Source organism: Phyllobates terribilis, unplaced genomic scaffold, assembly GCF_046119375.1.
Source record: "Phyllobates terribilis strain yellow unplaced genomic scaffold, ASM4611937v1 Scaffold_3__8_contigs__length_932513732, whole genome shotgun sequence".
NCBI lineage: Eukaryota > Metazoa > Chordata > Amphibia > Anura > Dendrobatidae > Phyllobates > Phyllobates terribilis.
The window spans coordinates 10,682,063-10,703,686 of record NW_027362763.1 but is presented as its reverse complement, the minus strand read 5'-3'; the positions used below and the strand labels follow the sequence as shown (position 1 = coordinate 10,703,686).

At 48.6% G+C, this 21,624-nt stretch overlaps 14 non-coding genes across 14 annotated transcripts; all 14 read right to left on the bottom strand.

Annotated features, from left to right (window-relative positions):
- Positions 1-9,945: 9,945 nt before the first annotated feature.
- On the bottom strand, positions 9,946-10,018 carry TRNAV-CAC (transfer RNA valine (anticodon CAC)). The gene has a single exon. It is a non-coding gene; the product is annotated as a tRNA-Val (tRNA).
- An 86-nt stretch (positions 10,019-10,104) lies between these two features.
- Positions 10,105-10,177, bottom strand: TRNAV-AAC (transfer RNA valine (anticodon AAC)). The gene has a single exon. It is a non-coding gene; the product is annotated as a tRNA-Val (tRNA).
- Positions 10,178-10,401: 224 nt separating this feature from the next.
- TRNAV-UAC (transfer RNA valine (anticodon UAC)) lies at positions 10,402-10,474 on the bottom strand. The gene has a single exon. It is a non-coding gene; the product is annotated as a tRNA-Val (tRNA).
- Positions 10,475-10,889: 415 nt separating this feature from the next.
- Positions 10,890-10,962, bottom strand: TRNAV-CAC (transfer RNA valine (anticodon CAC)). The gene has a single exon. It is a non-coding gene; the product is annotated as a tRNA-Val (tRNA).
- An 86-nt stretch (positions 10,963-11,048) lies between these two features.
- TRNAV-AAC (transfer RNA valine (anticodon AAC)) lies at positions 11,049-11,121 on the bottom strand. Its single transcript has one exon. It is a non-coding gene; the product is annotated as a tRNA-Val (tRNA).
- Positions 11,122-11,344: 223 nt separating this feature from the next.
- Positions 11,345-11,417, bottom strand: TRNAV-UAC (transfer RNA valine (anticodon UAC)). Its single transcript has one exon. It is a non-coding gene; the product is annotated as a tRNA-Val (tRNA).
- Positions 11,418-11,832: 415 nt separating this feature from the next.
- Positions 11,833-11,905, bottom strand: TRNAV-CAC (transfer RNA valine (anticodon CAC)). Its single transcript has one exon. It is a non-coding gene; the product is annotated as a tRNA-Val (tRNA).
- Positions 11,906-11,991: 86 nt separating this feature from the next.
- Positions 11,992-12,064, bottom strand: TRNAV-AAC (transfer RNA valine (anticodon AAC)). The gene has a single exon. It is a non-coding gene; the product is annotated as a tRNA-Val (tRNA).
- Positions 12,065-12,288: 224 nt separating this feature from the next.
- TRNAV-UAC (transfer RNA valine (anticodon UAC)) lies at positions 12,289-12,361 on the bottom strand. Its single transcript has one exon. It is a non-coding gene; the product is annotated as a tRNA-Val (tRNA).
- Positions 12,362-12,776: 415 nt separating this feature from the next.
- TRNAV-CAC (transfer RNA valine (anticodon CAC)) lies at positions 12,777-12,849 on the bottom strand. The gene has a single exon. It is a non-coding gene; the product is annotated as a tRNA-Val (tRNA).
- An 86-nt stretch (positions 12,850-12,935) lies between these two features.
- On the bottom strand, positions 12,936-13,008 carry TRNAV-AAC (transfer RNA valine (anticodon AAC)). Its single transcript has one exon. It is a non-coding gene; the product is annotated as a tRNA-Val (tRNA).
- A 224-nt stretch (positions 13,009-13,232) lies between these two features.
- TRNAV-UAC (transfer RNA valine (anticodon UAC)) lies at positions 13,233-13,305 on the bottom strand. Its single transcript has one exon. It is a non-coding gene; the product is annotated as a tRNA-Val (tRNA).
- Positions 13,306-13,720: 415 nt separating this feature from the next.
- Positions 13,721-13,793, bottom strand: TRNAV-CAC (transfer RNA valine (anticodon CAC)). Its single transcript has one exon. It is a non-coding gene; the product is annotated as a tRNA-Val (tRNA).
- Positions 13,794-13,879: 86 nt separating this feature from the next.
- TRNAV-AAC (transfer RNA valine (anticodon AAC)) lies at positions 13,880-13,952 on the bottom strand. Its single transcript has one exon. It is a non-coding gene; the product is annotated as a tRNA-Val (tRNA).
- Between the last annotated feature and the right edge of the window lie 7,672 nt (positions 13,953-21,624).

Genomic DNA, 21,624 nt, shown 5'->3' with positions numbered 1-21,624 from the left:
GAGACATGCACCCGTGCTTGACTGGCAGACCGGAGAAGTCCTTCGCTGGGGACAGGACTGCCATAAGACCTGTCTGGTTCCCGTCCATCCCGTCCGTCCTTCTCCTACCCCAGCTAATCTACCTGGACTTCCGATTCCTTATTGGTCTTATGCTGATGTCTTTAATAAAAAGGAAGCAGAGACACTACCCCCTCATAGACCATACGACTGCCCTATCGACCTGTTACCCGGTACTACTCCTCCCCGTGGGCGTATTTATCCATTATCCGCTGCTGAGACCCGGTCGATGTCCGAATATATTGAGGAGAATCTGGCCAGGGGATTCATCCGGAAATCTACCTCCCCGACGGGAGCAGGCTTCTTCTTCGTAAAAAAGAAGGACGGCTCTCTCCGTCCCTGTATAGACTATAGAGGCCTTAACCAAATCACGGTGAAGAATAAGTACCCCCTTCCGCTCATTCCGGAGTTATTTGATCGTCTGAGAGGGGCTAGAATCTTCACCAAACTGGACCTCCGTGGGGCGTACAACCTGGTTCGTATCCGTCAGGGGGATGAATGGAAGACGGCATTCAACACCCGGGACGGCCACTATGAATATCTGGTAATGCCCTTTGGTCTCTGTAATGCTCCTGCCGTCTTTCAAGAGTTGGTCAATGACATCTTCCGGGACCTTCTCTACTCCTGCGTAGTGGTGTACCTGGACGACATCTTGGTCTTCTCTCCGGATCTCCAGACTCACCGGAGGGACGTTCGTCAGGTCCTGCTAAGGCTCAGGCAGAATCACCTCTTCGCTAAATACGAGAAGTGCCTCTTTGAGCAGACCTCGCTTCCGTTTTTGGGCTACATTATTTCTCAGACCGGCCTACGAATGGATCCAGAGAAACTGTCTGCCATCGAGAAATGGCCTCGACCGGAGGGGTTGAAGGCCATTCAGCGGTTCCTGGGCTTCGCCAACTACTACCTCCTCTTCATACCACACTTCTCTTCCTGGATTGCCCCAATTTCCGCGCTCACCCGTAAGGGTACTAATCCCAAAGAGTGGCCGCCCGAAGCAGAGGAGGCTTTTCTTTCCTTAAAACAGGCCTTCTCTTCCGCCCCGGTGCTGCATCGCCCGGACGGCAACAAGCAGTTCTTCCTGGAAGTTGACGCCTCCTCCTCTGGAGCCGGAGCGGTACTTACTCAAAAATCATCTTCCGGGAGGATGGTAACTTGCGGCTTCTTCTCTAAACTCTTCTCCTCCTCAGAGCGCAATTATTCCATAGGAGACCGAGAGTTATTGGCCATCAAACTGGCATTGGAGGAGTGGCGTTACCTGCTCGAGGGGGCTCTTCACCCGGTAATAATTTACACTGACCACAAGAACTTGGCTTATCTCCAGCATGCCCAGAGACTTAACCCGCGCCAAGCCCGGTGGTCCTTGTTTTTTGCTCGCTTTGATTTTGTTCTTCATTTTCGCCCGGCTGACAAAAACGTCAAGGCGGACGCCTTGTCTCGATCCTTTCTGGTGTCTGATCTCGAGGAAGATCCGAAACACATCATCGATCCCGCCAGAGTAATGCAGGTGGCTCCCATGAGTCTAAATCGTCTCCCTCCCGGAAAGACGTTCGTATCAGTACCTGATCGGGAGAAGATCCTTCACTGGGGTCACTCGTCTAAACTGGCTGGCCATGCCGGTCAGAAAAAGACCCTCCAGCTTATTACCCGGCACTACTGGTGGCCTACCCTGCACAAGGACGTAATAGACTTTGTTTCTGCCTGTGTGTCCTGCGCCCGCAACAAGTTTCCGAGACATCTGCCAGCCGGTCGCCTCCTTCCGCTCCCAGTACCTGCTGCCCCCTGGCAGCATATAGCAATGGACTTTATAACAGACCTCCCAGTCTCTGCCGGTGGTACGGTCATTTGGGTGGTCGCTGACCGTTTCTCCAAGATGGCTCATTTCGTTCCCCTGCCAGGCCTCCCGTCTGCACCCGAGCTAGCTAAAGACTTTATTCGTCACATCTTCCGTCTTCATGGCCTGCCCCTCCACATCGTGTCGGATCGTGGGGTACAGTTCACCTCTCGCTTCTGGAGAGCCACTTGTAAACTGCTAGACGTCACCCTGGACTTCTCTTCTGCTTACCACCCACAGTCCAATGGTCAAGTGGAGCGGATCAATCAGAACCTGACCAGTTACCTCCGGCACTTCGTTAATGCCCATCATTCAGACTGGGTGGATCTCCTACCATGGGCCGAGTTCTCTTATAACAATCACGAGAGCGAATCCTCCTCCAAATCCCCGTTTTTTGTAGTCTTCGGTCAGCATCCTCGGATTCCTTTTCCTGTCTCCACCTCTGTGGACAACCCGGCTGCGGAATCTCTCATTGGCAAATTTTCCTCCATTTGGGAGAGTACCCGATCCACACTCCTTCAGTCGTCCGAACGGATGAAAAGACACGCTGACAAAAAACGCCTGGATCCTCCACAATTTCGTCCCGGAGATAAAGTCTGGCTCTCATCTAAATATGTCCGACTCAAGATACCTTCTTACAAGTTAGGGCCTCGGTTCATCGGCCCCCTGGAGGTCATCAGTCAGATCAACCCGGTGGCCTATAAATTGAAACTCCCGGCCAACTTACGGATCCCTAACTCCTTCCATGTATCTCTCCTCAAACCTGTGGTACTTAACTCTTTTTTTCAAGTCTACAGGTACGCCTCCTGCTCCGGTTTCTGCTGAGGACGAGTTTGAGGTAGAGAACATTCTTGCCACCAAAAGGGTAAGAGGAAAGACCTTTTTTCTAGTAGATTGGAAGGGGTTTGGTCCTGAGGAGAGAACGTGGGAGCCCCGGGAGAACATCCATGCACCTCTTATCCTTGCTAAATTTCTGTCTGGCCTAAAAAAGGGGGGGCCTAAAGGGGGGGGGTACTGTAGCGCCGGCGTCCCTGCCCTCTGCTAGGCAGGGACGCTGTTCCCCTCACCTCCCTGCTCCGTGCCCGGTGTCCTCCTCCCGCTCTGCTGGCAGCGCGCGCTCCTTCCCGGCCACTGTGCTTAGGGCGCTCGCGCGCGCCGTCCTAAGGAGTCCCCGGCCAATGGCCGGAGGACTTCACCATATATAAGGCACCTCCTCCAAAATGGAGGTGTCCGAGCAATGTTGTTGCACTGTTCTACTCTGCTTCAGCCCTCAGGTCCCGTTGCCAGTTACCTGCCAGTTACCTGCCTGATTCCTGCCAGAGTCCTGCCAGTTTGCTGTCTGTTTCCTGCCTGTTATTCCTGCTACCTGCTTGCTAGCCTGAGGTCTGACGGTCTGCCTTACAACTCCTGTCAGTCTGTCTAAGGACCAGCTTGCCCGCTCACCTGGGAGCGCACATCAGCTACCTGCCTGCTTGCTAGCCTGAGGTCCAACGGTCTGCCTTTCTACTCCTGTCAGTCTGTCTATGGACCAGCTTGCCCGCTCACCTGGGAGCGCTCCTCCGCTACCTGCCTGCTTGCCTGCCCGGAGGCTCCGCCGTCACGTGCTGTGACCACCAGCTATTCCAGAGACTCTTGCCCGCTCACCTGGGAGCGCTTCTCCGCTACCTGCCTGCTTGCCTGCCCGGAGGCTCCGCCGTCACGTGCTGTGACCACCAGCTATTCCAGAGACTCTTGCCCGCTCACCTGGGAGCGCTTCTCCGCTACCTGCCTGCTTGCCTGCCCGGAGGCTCCGCCGTCACGTGCTGTGACCACCAGCTATTCCAGAGACTCTTGCCCGCTCACCTGGGAGCGCTTCTCCGCTACCTGCCTGCTTGCCTACCTGGAGGCTTCGCCGTCACGTGCTGTGACCACCTGCTATTCCAGAGGCTCTCGCTTGCTCACCTGGGAGCACACATCCTCCATCTGCCTTGCTAGCCTACCTGGAGGTTCAGCCATCACAGGTCGTACCTACCCTTTACCTAGAGACTGCCCCGGTCACTTGCCGTGACCTCCAGCCCGTTCACCCAGAGACTGCCCCGGTCACTTGCCGTGACCTCCAGCCCGGTCACCCAGAGACTGCCCCGGTCACTTGCCGTGACCTCCAGCCCGTTCATCCAGAGACTGTCCCGGTCACTTGCCGTGACCTCCTGCCCGTACACCCAGAGACTGTCCCGGTCACCTGCTGTGACTGCCTGCCTGGTCGCCACCCGCTCCCTTACAAGGACCGCCCCCTTGTATAGTAGCTCAGAGGTTCCGCCTCCCAGACCCGTTACAATTAGAAATAATCCTGACTACTGGGTTGCCACACTGTTAGATCCCCGGTACAAAAGTAAATTTGCAGAAATTATTCCTGCCATAGAAAGGGATGCACGCATGCAGGAGTATCAGCAGAGACTGTTGCAGAATCTTACATGTGCTTTTCCACAAAATACCAGTGGTGCACGTAGTGAATCTCACAGTTCCAACTTGCCAACTGTGGGACCGTCAAGTGTTCAGCACTCAAACCGTAACAGAACCACAGTATCTGCTGGTAACATCAATTTTGCGGAATCATTTCACCACTTTTTTAGCCCATCCTTTGCAAGGCCACAGGAGACAAGAAGTCTGACACATAGTCAACGCCTAGAGACGATGGTACAGGAGTATCTCCAAGTAAACATTGAAGCCACGACTGTGTCACTGGACCCTTGCTCTTTTTGGGCTTCCAATCTGGATAAATGGCCGGAGCTAGCCACTTACGCCTTGGAGATCTTGTCATGCCCCGCAGCCAGCGTTCTGTCTGAACGTGTGTTCAGCGCTGCTGGTGGTGTGCTGACAGATAAGCGCACGCGGCTCTCCACTGATAATGTAGACAGACTCACGTTCATAAAGATGAACAAATCATGGATCCGAAACGACTTTTCTACCCCTGTGTCATCCTGGGGAGAGTAAAAGCTTGATGATTGGTTAAAATCACCCTACCAACCGTTTTAAGCTTTCAAATTACTAATCATGTTTATCTGTATCTTGACTGGAAAATAATTTGGGCTTTGTAGCAGTGTGCAGCACTGATCCTATTAGGCCATCTATAATAAGCTCCACCAGATTTAAAATTAAAAATAATTTTTAGCTGCATCTAGCCCAGAAAATAATTTTGGGGCCCCGAGATGCGCAAGACACATAAGTGCCTTCTTGCTGCACTACCTGCAGCATGACCCTCATATTGTCAGAATTCGAAGTAATCATGACTACTGGGTTGCCACACTCTTAGATCCCCCAAACTTTTCGATCAACCTTTTCATTTTAATAAAGACCAAAAAAATGGTCATTTTTGAAATTATAAGCATTAGCAGGTTGTTAGAAACTGAAATCAAACAGTTTTCAACTCAAAACTTTATTGTAGGTGATGTTACATTTTCACATAGGACCCCTTGTTCGAAAGGAGCTTCTGAACTCTCTCGTCCATTGAATTTGTCAGGTTTTGGATGGTTTCTGCTTCAATTGTTTTGCATGAGGACAGAATACCCTCCCAGAGCTGTTGCTTAGATGTGAACTGCCTCCCGCCATCATAGACACTCCTTTTAATGATGCTCCAAAGGTTCTGAATGGGGTAGAGGTCAGGGGAGCATGGGGGTCACACCATAAGTTTGTCCCCTTTTATGCCCATATCAGCCAGAGATGCAGATGTTTTATGTGCAGCATGAGATGGTGCATTATCATGCAGAAAAATGATCTTGCTGTGAAATACACGGTTCTTCTTCTTGAACCATGGCAGGAAGTGCTGTTTGAGAAAATCCACATACATTATGGAGTTCATCTTTAGCGCCTTCAGGGATCCTAAAGGGGCTGACAATCTCTCTCCCCATGATTCCAGCCCAAAACATTACTCCACCTCCTCCTTGTTGGTGCTGTAGCCGTGTTTGCGTGGGGTGTCCATCAACCAGCCATCCTCCACTCCATCCATCTGGACCATCGAGCACTGCACGGCACTCATCCGTGAACAAAACAGTTTTGAAATCAGTCTTCATGTAATCTTTGGCCCACTGGAGCCGTTTCTGCTTGTGTGAAGTGGATAGAGGAGGTCGACAGGATGGCGTATGCACAGCTGCAAACCTCTGAAGGACCCTGCATCTTGTTGTTCGGGGGACGTTGGAGGCACCAGCAGCTTCAAAAACTTGTCTGCTGCTATGACAAGGCTTTCTTGCCGCTGCTCTTTTAACCTGACGTAATTGCCTGTAGGAAAGAGTCCTCAATTTGCCCTTATCAGCACGCACACGTGTGTACTGTGAATCAGCTACATACTTCTTGATTGCCAAGACACTTCATCCTGATCATCGCACAATGTTGATTGTAGTCATGCCTTGACCTAAACACTCCACAATTTGTTGCTTCTCAGCAGCCGACACATCCTTTTTCTTTCCCATTTTGGCAGAAAATGTAGGCTGCTTAATAATGTGAGAGAGCCTTCTTAAGTAGTCTTGCCTTTCATTGGACACACCTGCCAAACTAATTAGCACAGGTGTCTGCAATTGCTTACAGTGATATAAAGAGCCCTGACACACATCACCATCAATGAGTTTAACTGACAAACAAACAAATTCTTCCCTTATCACTCCTAAACACTTTTTGCATAATAATTTGGAACGCAGTGTACATGTGCTTTTCCACAAAACACCAGTGGTTCACGTAGTGAATCTTACAGTTCTAACTTGCCAACCGTGGTCTGTATGGAATTGTTCAATAAAGGGCCCAAAATTAAGATAACATAGATGGGAGAGGTCTCTATGAATAGGAATTCCTAAGTATTTGATACCCTGTGAGGGCCAGGCAAAGGGAAAGTTGGACTGGATGGAATCCTATATGGATTTGGGGAGGGAGACATCGAGGGCCTCAGACTTCGCTGCATTGATTTTAAAATTTTACCATGTAACAAAGTGATCTATTTCAGCCATAACAGCAGGGATGGATATATGTGATTGAGTGATATATACTAGGACATCATCAGCAAATAGAGAGCACTTGTACTCGGTGCCTCCCACCTCAATCCACCTAATATTGGGGTTATGGCGAATTGATGAGAGCAGGTGCTCCATCACTAGGATGTATAAGAGAGGGGACAGAGGACATCACTGCCTTGTCCCATTGTTGATTGTGAAAGGTGATGAAAATGTTCTGACGCACCCCCTGGGCCTTGGGACACCCGGAGCCGGACCCTTTTTGGTGGATGCTGGTGGTTGTAGTCTTCGTGGCGGCGACCCGGTTCCGTGGCTCAGGGCGGTCAAACCAGTGGCGGAACTATTTATGTGGTTTTGATGTTTAAATGTCCGACTACGCCACCCGTGGATTGCGGTCAGAGTGAACCGCCGCTACAGGGCAGACCGCTGAGGCTGGTGTTGTGGGTGCAGCAGAGCGTAGCATAACTCCCCACGGGAGGAGTATAGCCTCAGGGCAGTGTATGCGGAGGATGGGGGTGATGGTGCAGGGCAGCAGCAGTAACGACACGGAGTCAGTGATGCAGTCCAGGGCCTTTACTCACAGTTCTTATTATCCAGACCACGTCTGCAGGTAACGGCTGCCCACGTCGTACTGTGCTCACCAGGTGAGGGGCTCAGACAACTCCCAGATAACTTTGGAGCACTTCACAGGACCCCCTTTGTGTGTCCTTTGTCTGGCCTTTCTTACCAACACTTCTGTCTGGCTGCTTCGGGCCTCCTCTTGGTAAACTTGGCGCCAGTTTCCCTGACCCTATGTGGTGCCTTCCTAGCTGGTGTAGCGAGGGGCTGCGCCACATAAAATGTCAGAGCCTCCTGTTTCTAGCTGAGGGTCATTTCCTGCCTCCACTAGCTCGGGGACCGGTCTCCCCCTTTGGCCTGACCCCTCCACGCAGGTGGATTCGGGCGTGCGGTGGCAACTTGCCCATCCGCACCCCTGGGTTCCCTTCATTCCTCGTTCCTGGAGCCTTCTCCGCTCCTCTTCCTTCCTTCTCCCTCTTCCAGGCCTGGGCCTCTGTTACTAGGCCCGCCTCCGGAGCAGAGCTCATGCAGAGCCCCTGCTCCCTGCCACTTCTGCTCAGACTTCTCTGCACTGAACTAAGATGGTGCCCACCTTTTATACTCCCTTCTCAATGCACCCAGGAACTGCTTCCTCCCTGCTCCTGCACTACAGGGTTCCCCTTCCTCAGTGTTCGCTCCCTCCACTCCAGCCAGGGACAGGGACTGTCGTGCCCATCTCAGGGGCATATTGGTCGCCCTGCCCCACGGCAATGTGGTGTAATGCATGCAGGTGTCGGGTCCTGATCCACAATCCATCCTTACCTGAGAGTGAGATATCACACCTCTGGGTGAGGTGCAATACGTCTGTAGCAACCGAGCCCTCAGGGTGCTACAGTTCCATTTATCTTCAGCCTAGGTGACGTATTGCGATACAGGGCCGTGATTTTGGCTATAAAAGGGTCCCCTAGACCCCTACCCCAAGCTTTTTAAGAGAATCATATATGGCGTGCCAGGAGACTCTATGGAATGCTTTCTCAGCATCCAACGAGAGTATCTAATTACAAATTTTTAACTGCATCTAGCCCAGGAAATACTTTGCGCCTAGTAGCAGTGTCTGCTAGTCAGCGGATTATCCCTGCTGTTAAGCAAGCTACACCACCTGTAGTTTAGACACAATTTTTTCAAAGGAAATGCTTCGGGACCATGGGATACTTAGTGAAGAGCATCAGGAGGCACCCCAAGGCATAGGGGCTGGGACTGGCAGTAGGATGCCTTGCGGTGGACAGCCGAGCTCGATCCTTATAAAAGCTTTTTAACTGCAGCAGCTTTAGTGGACGCTACTGGAGCTGGAATTACTGCGGCTGCTGGCATGAGACTTGCCCTCCAATAGATCCTTGTAAATGGATTTAAAGTGTATTCATTCAAATTAGAGAGACAATTTAAATTAAAAAGCTTAGAGCTGCCTCCACCACAGGGGGGCTCGCTCGACCCACCAGCGGACAGGCACCAGTATTGGGAGAGGGGGGCTGGCCGTCAGGGTTCACCGCGGCTCTGGCACAAACCCGGCGACACGGAGGTGGCACGGGCAGGAGCGGACTGGCCGTGTCGGCTTCTCACTTTTTGGATTTTAGAAGGACATGACATGCCTATATCTGTGTCTCCCCCTCCTTTTACTCCTCCACCTCTTTTATTTTCGCATGACTATATGTACTTGTCACTTTTCCATGTGTTAGTTATGTCTTCTGAGCAGTTTGTCAGCTTTTGGACACCTTTGAAGGTGTTTTCTATGTGTTTCTATGTGTTTTTGTTTGCCTGCCATTGGTTTTAACGGTGTTCGAAGGTGTTCGACGAACACACGGGTGTTCGACGAACCGAACCGACCTTGAACACTACGGGGGTGGCTCAACACTAACCTCAATGTTTAAAAACAGGACAAAGGGCATTTTTCAACCAGGGAACATGCGTTCATTTGTCAGGCCATTGTGAATCAAATGGGTGAAAATCATGCTGCCCAAACCAACAGTATAGCCTTGTGTGAGAAAAAATGCTCACAAACACATGTTTCTGCCCGGTGTTGAACAGGGGACCTTTCGCGTGTAAAGCGAACATGATAACCACTACACTACATAAACTTCATGAAAAGGAGTGAAATGTTCACATCAAGCCATCAAGAGCAAAAGTGGAAACAGAGTAATGGCATCATCTGAAAAGCAAAACTTGCATCTTTCAATGAGGGAACTTTTCACTTGTCAGGCTAACGTGATTCTGGTTTAAACGTAGCTGAGCTGGATTTGCATGGAAAAAAACATTTTGGACAAAGCATTCTCATGCCTTTGTACAAAAGCCAAAAAGAAAGAGAAAAAGCACGTAGATGCCTAGTTTTGCACCCTAAAACTCTCAGGTGTTACTTGAATTGTGATAACCTATCAACTGTCAAAACCACACACTGTTGTCAAAAGCAAACTCACGTAGAAATCGTAGCGGTGAAAAAAATGCTGCTCAAACCAACAATATAATCTTCCATTTGGAAATAAAGAATAAATCACATGTTTCTGCCCGGTATCGAACCGGGGACCTTTCGCGTGTGAATCGAACGTGATAACCGCTACACTACAGAAACTAGACGGAAAAAGCTTCTGTGGTCACGGCATGCAATCAAGATCAAGGACCGAAAGGCAAACGCTTTGATAGCAAACAATAAGATTATGTTTCTGCCCAGTTTCGAACTGGGGACCTTTCGCATGTTAGGCGGACGTGATAACCGCTACACTACAGAAACTCACGATACTACCGAAGACATTCACACATACCTAAATGCAATTGAACAAAATCATCCACCCAAAACCAACAGGTTTACCTCAATGTTTAAAAACAGGACAAAGGGCATTTTTCAACCAGGGAACATGCGTTCATTTGTCAGGCCATTGTGAATCAAATGGGTGAAAATCATGCTGCCCAAACCAACAGTATAGCCTTGTGTGAGAAAAAATGCTCACAAACACATGTTTCTGCCCGGTGTCGAACCAGGGACCTTTCGCGTGTAAAGCAAACGTGATAACCACTACACTACAGAAACTTCATGAAAAGGAGTGAAATGTTCACGTCAAGCAATCAAGAGCAAAAGTGGAAACAGAGTAATGGCATCATCTGAAAAGCAAAACTTGCATCTTTCAATGAGGGAACTTTTCACTTGTCAGGCTAACGTGATTCTGGTTTAAACGTAGCTGAGCTGGATTTGCATGGAAAAAAACATTTTGGACAAAGCATTCTCATGCCTTTGTCCAAAAGCCAAAAAGAAAGAGAAAAAGCAAGTAGATGCCTAGTTTTGCACCCTAAAACTCTCAGGTGTTACTTGAATTGTGATAACCTATCAACTGTCAAAACCACACACTGTTGTCAAAAGCAAACTCACGTAGAAATCGTAGCGGTGAAAAAAATGCTGCTCAAACCAACAATATAATCTTGCATTTGGAAATAAAGAATAAATCACATGTTTCTGCCCGGTATCGAACCGGGGACCTTTCGCGTGTGAATTGAACGTGATAACCGCTACACTACAGAAACTAGACGGAGAAAGCTTCTGTGGTCACGGCATGCAATCAAGATCAAGGACCGAAAGGCAAACGCTTTGATAGCAAACAATAAAATTATGTTTCTGCCCAGTTTCGAACTGGGGACCTTTCGCGTGTTAGGCGAACGTGATAACCGCGACACTACAGAAACTCACGGAACTACCAAAGACATTCACACATACCTAAATGCAAATGAACAAAATCATCCACCCAAAGCCAACAAGTTTACCTCAATGTTTAAAAACAGGACAAAGAGCATTTTTCAACCAGGGAACATGCGTTCATATGTCAGGCCATTGTGAATCAAATGGGTGAAAATCATGCTGCCCAAACCAACAGTATAGCCTTGTGTGAGAAAAATGCTAACAAACACATGTTTCTGCCCGGTGTCGAACCGGGGACCTTTCGCGTGTAAAGCGAACGTGATAACCACTACACTACAGAAACTTCATGAAAAGGAGTGAAATGTTCACGTCAAGCAATCAAGAGCAAAAGTGGAAACAGAGTAATGGCATCATCTGAAAAGCAAAACTTGCATCTTTCAATGAGGGAACTTTTCACTTGTCAGGCTAACGTGATTCTGGTTTAAACGTAGCTGAGCTGGATTTGCATGGAAAAAAACATTTTGGACAAAGCATTCTCATGCCTTTGTCCAAAAGCCAAAAAGAAAGAGAAAAAGCACGTAGATGCCTAGTTTTACACCCTAAAACTCTCAGGTGTTACTTGAATTGTGATAACCTATCAACTGTCAAAACCACACACTGTTGTCAAAAGCAAACTCACGCAGAAATCGTAGCGGTGAAAAAAATACTGCTCAAACCAACAATATAATCTTGTATTTGGAAATAAAGAATAAATCACATGTTTCTGCCCAGTATCGAACCGGGGACCTTTCGCGTGTGAGGCGAACGTGATAACCGCTACACTACAGAAACTAGACGGAGAAAGCTTCTGTGGTCACGGCATGCAATCAAGATCAAGGACCGAAAGGCAAACGCTTTGATAGCAAACAATAAGATTACGTTTCTGCCCAGTTTTGAACTGGGGACCTTTCGCGTGTTAGGCGAACGTGATAACCGCTATACTACAGAAACTCACGGTACTACCAAAGACATTCACACATACCTAAATGCAATTGAACAAAATCATCCACCCAAAGCCAACAGGTTTACCTCAATGTTTAAAAACAGGACAAAGGGCATTTTTCAACCAGGGAACATGCGTTCATTTGTCAGGCCATTGTGAATCAAATGGGTGAAAATCATGCTGCCCAAACAAACAGTATAGCCTTGTGTGAGAAAAAATGCTCATAAACACATGTTTCTGCCCGGTGTCGAACCAGGGTCCTTTCGCGTGTAAAGCAAACGTGATAACCACTACACTACAGAAACTTCATGAAAAGGAGTGACATGTTCACGTCAAGCAATCAAGAGCAAAAGTGGAAACAGAGTAATGGCATCATCTGAAAAGCAAAACTTGCATCTTTCAATGAGGGAACTTTTCACTTGTCAGGCTAACGTGATTCTGGTTTAAACGTAGCTGAGCTGGATTTGCATGGAAAAAAACATTTTGGACAAAGCATTCGCATGCCTTTGTCCAAAAGCCAAAAAGAAAGAGAAAAAGCACGTAGATGCCTAATTTTGCACCCTAAAACTCTCAGGTGTTACTTGAATTGTGATAACCTATCAACTGTCAAAACCACACACTGTTGTCAAAAGCAAACTCACGTAGAAATCGTAGCGGTGAAAAAAATGCTGCTCAAACCAACAATAAATTCTTGCATTTGGAAATAAAGAATAAATCACATGTTTCTGCCCGGTATCGAACCGGGGACCTTTCGCGTGTGAGGCGAACGTGATAACCGCTACACTACAGAAACTAGACGGAAAAAGCTTCTGTGGTCACGGCATGCAATCAAGATCAAGGACCGAAAGGCAAACGCTTTGATAGCAAACAATAAAATTATGTTTCTGCCCAGTTTCGAACTGGGGACCTTTCGCGTGTTAGGCGAACGTGATAACCGCTACACTGCAGAAACTCACGATACTACCAAAGACATTCACACATACCTAAATGCAATTGAACAAAATCACCCACCCAAAGCCAACAGGTTTACCTCAATGTTTAAAAACAGGACAAAGGGCATTTTTCAACCAGGGAACATGTGTTCATTTGTCAGGCCATTGTGAATCAAATGGGTGAAAATCATGCTGCCCAAACCAACAGTATAGCTTTGTGTGAGAAATAATGCTCACAAACACAAGTTTCTGCCCGGTGTCAAACCGGGGACCTTTCGCGTGTAAAGCGAAAGTGATAACCACTACACTACAGAAACTTCATGAAAAGGAGTGAAATGTTCACGTCAAGCAATCAAGAGCAAAAGTGGAAACAGAGTAATGGCATCATCTGAAAAGCAAAACTTGCATCTTTCAATGAGGGAACTTTTCACTTGTCAGGCTAACGTGATTCTGGTTTAAACGTAGCTGAGCTGGATTTGCATGGAAAAAAACATTTTGGACAAAGCATTCTCATGCCTTTGTCCAAAAGCCAAAAAGAAAGAGAAAAAGCATGTAGATGCCTAATTTTGCACCCTAAAACTCTCAGGTGTTACTTGAATTGTGATAACCTATCAACTGTCAAAACCACACACTGTTGTCAAAAGCAAACTCACGTACAAATCGTAGCAGTGAAAAAAATGCTGCTCAAACCAACAATAAATTCTTGCATTTGGAAATAAAGAATAAAACACATGTTTCTGCCCGGTATCGAACCGGGGACCTTTCGCGTGTGAGGCGAACGTGATAACCGCTACACTACAGAAACTAGACGGAAAAAGCTTCTGTGGTCACGGCATGCAATCAAGATCAAGGACCGAAAGGCAAACGCTTTGATAGCAAACAATAAAATTATGTTTCTGCCCAGTTTCGAACTGGGGACCTTTCGCGTGTTAGGCAAACGTGATAACCGCTACATTACAGAAACTCACGGTACAACCAAAGACATTCACTTATACCTAAATCATTCACCCAAAGCCAACAGGTTTACCTCAATGTTTAAAAACAGGACAAAGGGCATTTTTCAACCAGGGAACATGCGTTCATTTGTCAGGCCATTGTGAATCAAATGGGTGAAAATCATGCTGCCCAAACCAACAGTATAGCCTTGTGTGAGAAAAAACGCTCACAAACACATGTTTCTGCCCGGTGTCGAACCGGGGACCTTTCGCGTGTAAAGTGAACACAATAACCACTACACTACAGAAACTTCATGAAAAGGAGTGAAATGTTCACGTCAAGCAATCAAGAGCAAAAGTGGAAACAGAGTAATGGCATCTAGTGTTGAGCCACCCCCGTAGTGTTCGAGTTCGGTTCGGTTCGTCGAACACCCGTGTGCTCGCCGAACTGTTCGTCGAACTGTTCGTCGAACACCTTCGAACACCGTTAAAACCAATGGCAGGCAAACAAAAACACATAGAAACACATAGAAAACACCTTCAAAGGTGTCCAAAAGCTGACAAACTGCTCAGAAGACATAACTAACACATGGAAAAGTGACAAGTACATATAGTCATGCGAAAATAAAAGAGGTGGAGGAGTAAAAGGAGGGGGAGACACAGATATAGGCATGTCATGCCCTTCTAAAATCCAAAAAGTGAGAAGCCGACACGGCCAGTCCGCTCCTGCCCGTGCCACCTCCGTGTCGCCGGGTTTGTGCCAGAGCCGCGGTGAACCCTGACGGCCAGCCCCCCTCTCCCAATACTGGTGCCTGTCCGCTGGTGGGTCGAGCGAGCCCCCCTGTGGTGGAGGCAGCTCTAAGCTTTTTAATTTAAATTGTCTCTCTAATTTGAATGAATACACTTTAAATCCATTTACAAGGATCTATTGGAGGGCAAGTCTCATGCCAGCAGCCGCGGTAATTCCAGCTCCAGTAGCGTCCACTAAAGCTGCTGCAGTTAAAAAGCTTTTATAAGGATCGAGCTCGGCTGTCCACCGCAAGGCATCCTACTGCCAGTCCCAGCCCCTATGCCTTGGGGTGCCTCCTGATGCTCTTCACTAAGTATCCCATGGTCCCGAAGCATTTCCTTTGAAAAAATTAAGTGTCTAAACTACAGGTGGTGCAGCTTGCTTAACAGCCGGGATAATCCGCTCACTAGCAGACACTGCTACTAGGCACAAAGTATTTCCTGGGCTAGATGCAGTTAAAAATTTGTAATTAGATACTCTCGTTGGATGCTGAGAAAGCATTCCATAGAGTCTCCTGGCACGCCATATATGATTCTCTTAAAAAGCTTGGGGTAGGGGTCTAGGGGACCCTTTTATAGCCAAAATCACGGCCCTGTATCGCAATACGTCACCTAGGCTGAAGATAAATGGAACTGTAGCACCCTGAGGGCTCGGTTGCTACAGACGTATTGCACCTCACCCAGAGGTGTGATATCTCACTCTCAGGTAAGGATGGAGTGTGGATCAGGACCCGACACCTGCATGCATTACACCACATTGCCGTGGGGCAGGGCGACCAATATGCCCCTGAGATGGGCACGACAGTCCCTGTCCCTGGCTGGAGTGGGGGGAGGGAACACTGAGGAAGGGGAACCCTGTAGTGCAGGAGCAGGGAGGAAGCAGTTCCTGGGTGCATTGAGAAGGGAGTATAAAAGGTGGGCACCATCTTAGTTCAGTGCAGAGAAGTCTGAGCAGAAGTGGCAGGGAGCAGGGGCTCTGCATGAGCTCTGCTCCGGAGGCGGGCCTAGTAACAGAGGCCCAGGCCTGGAAGAGGGAGAAGGAAGGAAGAGGAGCGGAGAAGGCTCCAGGAACGAGGAATGAAGGGATCCCAGGGGTGCGGACGGGCGAGTCGCCACCGCACGCCCGAATCCACCTGCGTGGAGGGGTCAGGCCAAAGGGGGAGACCGGTCCCCGAACTAATGGAGGCAGGAAACGACCGTCAGCTAGAAACCGGAGGCTCTGACATTTTATGTGGCGCAGCCCCTCGCTACACCCGCTAGGAAGGCACCACATAGGGTCAGGGAAACTGGCGCCAAGTTTACCAAGAGGAGGCCCGAGGCAGCCGGACAGAAGTGTTGGTAAGAAAGGCCAGACAAAGGACACACAAAGGGGGTCCTGTGAAGTGCTCCAAAGTTATCTGGGAGTTGTCTGAGCCCCTCACCTGGTGAGCACAGTACGACGTGGGCAGCCGTTTCCTGCAGACGTGGTCTGGATAATAAGAACTGTGAGTAAAGGCCCTGAACTGCATCACTGACTCCGTGTCGTTACTGCTGCTGCCCTGCACCATCACCCCCATCCTCCGCATACACTGCCCTGAGGCTATACTCCTCCCGTGGGGAGTTATGCTACGCTCTGCTGCACCCACAACACCAGCCTCAGTGGTCTGCCCTGTAGCGGCGGTTCACTCTGACCGCAATCCACGGGTGGCGTAGTCGGACATTTAAACATGAAAACCACATAAATAGTTCCGCCACTGGTTTGACCGCCCTGAGCCACGGAACTGGGTCGCCGCCACGAAGACTACAACCACCAGCATCCACCAAAAAGGGTCCGGCTCCGGGTGTCCCAAGGCCCAGGGGGTGCGTCAGAACATTTTCATCACCTTTCACAATCACCAATGTGACAAGGCAGTGATGTCCTCTGTCCCCTCTCTTATACATCCTAGTGACGGAGCACCTGCTCTCATCAATTCGCCATAACCACAATATTAGGTGGATTGAGGTGGGAGGCACCGAGTACAAGTGCTCTCTATTTGCTGATGATGTCCTAGTATATATCACTCAATCACATATATCCATCCATGCTGTTATGGCTGAAATAGATCACTTTGTTACATGGTAAAATTTTAAAATCAATGCAGCGAAGTCTGAGGCCCTCGATGTCTCCCTCCCCAAATCCATATAGGATTCCATCCAGTCCAACTTTCCCTTTGCCTGACCCTCACAGGGTATCAAATACTTAGGAATTCCTATTCATAGAGACCTCTCCCATCTATGTTATCTTAATTTTGGGCCCTTTATTGAACAACTCCATACAGACCACGGTTGGCAAGTTAGAACTGTAAGATTCACTACGTGAACCACTGGTGTTTTGTGGAAAAGCACATGTACACTGCGTTCCAAATTATTATACAAAAAGTGTTTAGGAGTGATAAGGGAAGAATTTGTTTGTTTGTCAGTTAAACTCATTGATGGTGATGTGTGTCAGGGCTCTTTATATCACTGTAAGCAATTGCAGACACCTGTGCTAATTAGTTTGGCAGGTGTGTCCAATGAAAGGCAAGACTACTTAAGAAGGCTCTCTCACATTATTAAGCAGCCTACATTTTCTGCCAAAATGGGAAAGAAAAAGGATGCGTCGGCTGCTGAGAAGCAACAAATTGTGGAGTGTTTAGGTCAAGGCATGACTACAATCAACATTGTGCGATGATCAGGATGAAGTGTCTTGGCAATCAAGAAGTATGTAGCTGATTCACAGTACACACGTGTGCGTGCTGATAAGGGCAAATTGAGGACTCTTTCCTACAGGCAATTACATCAGGTTGAAAGAGCAGCGGCAAAAAAGCCTTGTCATAGCAGCAGACAAGTTTTTGAAGCTGCTTGTGCCTCCAACGTCCCCCGAACAACAAGATGCAGGGTCCTTCAGAGGTTTGCAGCTGTGCATGCGCCATCCTGTCGACCTCCTCTATCCACTTCACACAAGCAGAAACGGCTCCAGTGGGCCAAAGATTACATGAAGACTGATTTCAAAACTGTTTTGTTCACGGATGAGTGCCGTGCAGCGCTCGATGGTCCAGATGGATGGAGTGGAGGATGGCTGGTTGATGGACACCCCACGCAAACACGGCTACAGCGCCAACAAGGAGGAGGTGGAGTAATGTTTTGGGCTGGAATCATGGGGAGAGAGATTGTCGGCCCCTTTAGGATCCCTGAAGGCGCTAAAGATGAACTCCATAATGTATGTGGATTTTCTCAAACAGCACTTCCTGCCATGGTTCAAGAAGAAGAACCGTGTATTTCACAGCAAGATCATTTTTCTGCATGATAATGCACCATCTCATGCTGCACATAAAACATCTGCATCTCTGGCTGATATGGGCATAAAAGGGGACAAACTTATGATGTGACCCCCATGCTCCCCTGACCTCTACCCCATTCAGAACCTTTGGAGCATCATTAAAAGGAGTGTCTATGATGGCGGGAGGCAGTTCACATCTAAGCAACAGCTCTGGGAGGGTATTCTGTCCTCATGCAAAACAATTGAAGCAGAAACCATCCAAAACCTGACAAATTCAATGGACGAGAGAGTTCAGAAGCTCCTTTCGAACAAGGGGTCCTATGTGAAAATGTAACATCACCTAGAATAAAGTTTTGAGTTGAAAACTGTTTGATTTCAGTTTCTAACAACCTGCTAATGCTTATAATTTCAAAAATGACCATTTTTTTGGTCTTTATTAAAATGAAAAGGTTGATCGAAAAGTTTGGGGGATCTAAGAGTGTGGCAACCCAGTAGTCATGATTACTTCGAATTCTGACAATATGAGGGTCATGCTGCAGGTAGTGCAGCAAGAAGGCACTTATGTGCCTTGCGCATCTCGGAGCCCCAAAATTATTTTCCGGGCTAGATGCAGCTAAAAATTATTTTTAATTTTAAATCTGGTGAAGCTTTAGTATAGATGGCCTAATAGGATCAGTGCTGCACACTGCTACAAAGCCCAAATTATTTTACAGTCAAGATACAGAAAAACATGATTAGTAATTTGAAAGCTTAAAACGGTTGGTAGGGTGATTTTAACCAATCATCAAGCTTTTACTCTCCCCAGGATGACACAGGGGTAGAAAAGTCGTTTTGGATCCATGATTTGTTCATCTTTATGAACGTGAGTCTGTCTACATTATCAGTGGAGAGCCGCGTGCGCTTATCTGTCAGCACACCACCAGCAGCGCTGAACACACGTTCAGACAGAACGCTGGCTGCGGGGCATGACAAGATCTCCAAGGCGTAAGTGGCTAGCTCCGGCCATTTATCCAGATTGGAAGCCCAAAAAGAGCAAGGGTCCAGTGACACAGTCGTGGCTTCAATGATTACTTGGAGATACTCCTGTACCATCGTCTCTAGGCGTTGACTATGTGTCAGACTTCTTGTCTCCTGTGGCCTTGCAAAGGATGGGCTAAAAAAGTGGTGAAATGATTCCGCAAAATTGATGTTACCAGCAGATACTGTGGTTCTGTTACGGTTTGAGTGCTGAACACTTGACGGTCCCACGGTTGGCAAGTTGGAACTGTGAGATTCACTACGTGCACCACTGGTATTTTGTGGAAAAGCACATGTAAGATTCTGCAACAGTCTCTGCTGATACTCCTGCATGCGTGCATCCCTTTCTATGGCAGGAATAATTTCTGCAAATTTACTTTTGTACCGGGGATCTAACAGTGTGGCAACCCAGTAGTCAGGATTATTTCTAATTCTCACAATTCGAGGGTCATGTTGCAGGTAGTGCAGCAAGAAGGCACTCATGTGTGTTGCGCATCCAGGAGCACCAAGTCCCTGTTGTGTTGGTGGCGAGGTAACAATCATGCTTCCTTCCTCTGTCCTCTCCCCCCAACCTCGCACAACAGAAATGTGATCAAGGTCTCCCTCATCTGATGAGTCTTCCATCAGTTCGTCCTCCACTTCTTCCTGGGCTCCTGCACCTTCCTCACTAGTTTGGCTGCTACCATGCGCCCTGGTAAAACCATCTCCCCCACCCTCACATGCCTGCCGCCTTGGTGCTGCCGACCGTCTGGACCTTGCAGATGTTAGCCCTTCCGCATACAACTCCTCCTCCTCTACTTCCTCCACCTCCTCTTGTGCCACCACCTGACTCCGAATTCTGTTTAACATGTGCTCCAGCATGTAAATCACCGGAATAGTCATACTGATAATGGCATCGTCAGCACTAAACATCTTCGTCGCCATTTCAAAACTGTGCAGAAGGGTGCATAGGTCCCTGATCTGAGACCACTCCTCCAGCGTGATTTGCCCCACCTCTGAATCTCGTTGGCCCAGGCTATACGTCAGAACGTATTGCACCAGGGCTTGTCGGTGCTGCCACAGTCGCTGCAACATGTGCAGAGTTGAATTCCACCGGGTACGCACATCGCATTTTAGCCGGTGAAGTGGCAGGCCCAACGACTTCTGTAGAGATGTAAGTCACTGAGCTGCGGGATGCGAACGGCGGAAGTGAGCACACAGCGACCGTGCCCTCTGCAGAAGGCCATCTAGTCTGGGATAGTGGGCTAAAAATTGCTGGACAACCAGGTTCAACACGTGAGCCATACAAGGCACGTGTGTGACATTGCCCTGGCGAAGGGCCGCACCCAGGTTTGCAGCATTGTCGCACACGGCCTTCCCTGGTTTCAGGTCCAGTGGAGACAACCATTCATGAAATTGGTTCTCCAGAGCTGACCACAACTCCTCAGCTGTGTGACTCACATTTCCCAGACATTTTAATGTAAAAACCGCCTGATGACGTTGAGCCCTACTGCCAGCAAAGTAAGGAGGTGTGCAGGATCCCTTCTGCGCAGTTAGAAAGCTTGTGGCATGACCAGACAGGCTTTGGGTGCAGGTGGAAGACCGAGAGGAGGTTGAGGAGGCAGAAGCAGTGGAGGAACTTTGACATAAAGAGGATTGACGCACAACTCGTGGGGACGGCAAGACTTGGACAGCAGCCCCTTGTCCTGCTGTCACCATAGTTACCCAGTGCCCAGTCAGCGACATGTAACGCCCCTGTCCATGCCTACTCGTCCAAGTGTCTGTGGTGAAATGCACCCTGTCACACACAGAGTTTCTCAAAGAAGCGGTGATGTTGTGTGCGACATGCTGGTGGAGCGCAGGCACACCTTTCTTTGAGAAGTAGTGCCGACTGGGCATCTGGTACTGGGGCACTGCGATGGACATAAGGTCTCGAAAATCCTCTGTGTCCACCAGGCGGAAAGGCAGCATTTCTGTAGCCAAGAGCTTGCAGATGGTGAAATTCAACCTCTTAGCTTTCTCATGGCTAGGAGGAAATGGTCTTTTACTTGTCCACATCTGAGGGACCGAGGGCTGGCTATTGTGCTTAGACGGGGTTGATAAGGGTGTCCCCGGCAAACTGCCGGTCTGTGAGGAAGATGCAGGCGGACATGTTAGGTTGCCTTGATCCAAAGGTGGTGCTATCGATGTCGGACAGCGCTCAACACCAGCTGGTGTTACCACCTCCAAAGAAAATGATGACCTGCCAATCACGCTGGTAAAGAGGTGGCAGGTCTGCGCCCCAAAACAGGTGTGACTGCTGTCCCCCCAGTCACAGAGGGTGAAGAGGCCGCGGATGCACAAGATATGGCAGACGGCGATTGGCCCGGCCGGCTAGGCCGCATTGTAGCACACTGAGCTTCCCACTGCAACTTATGCTTCATGTCCATGTGCCGGTTCATGCATGAAGTACTCAAACTATGTATTTTTTGGCCTCTACTTAGCTTTTGCTGACAAATGTTACAGATAACACGAGTTGGGTCATCTTTACCTGTTCCTGCCCTGACAAAAAACTAAAGTTGTCGCTCCAATCAGGTATTTGAGTCTTATCATCGTCTCCACCAACAGGAGTTACAGTTTGGGAATGAGGGTCTACATTA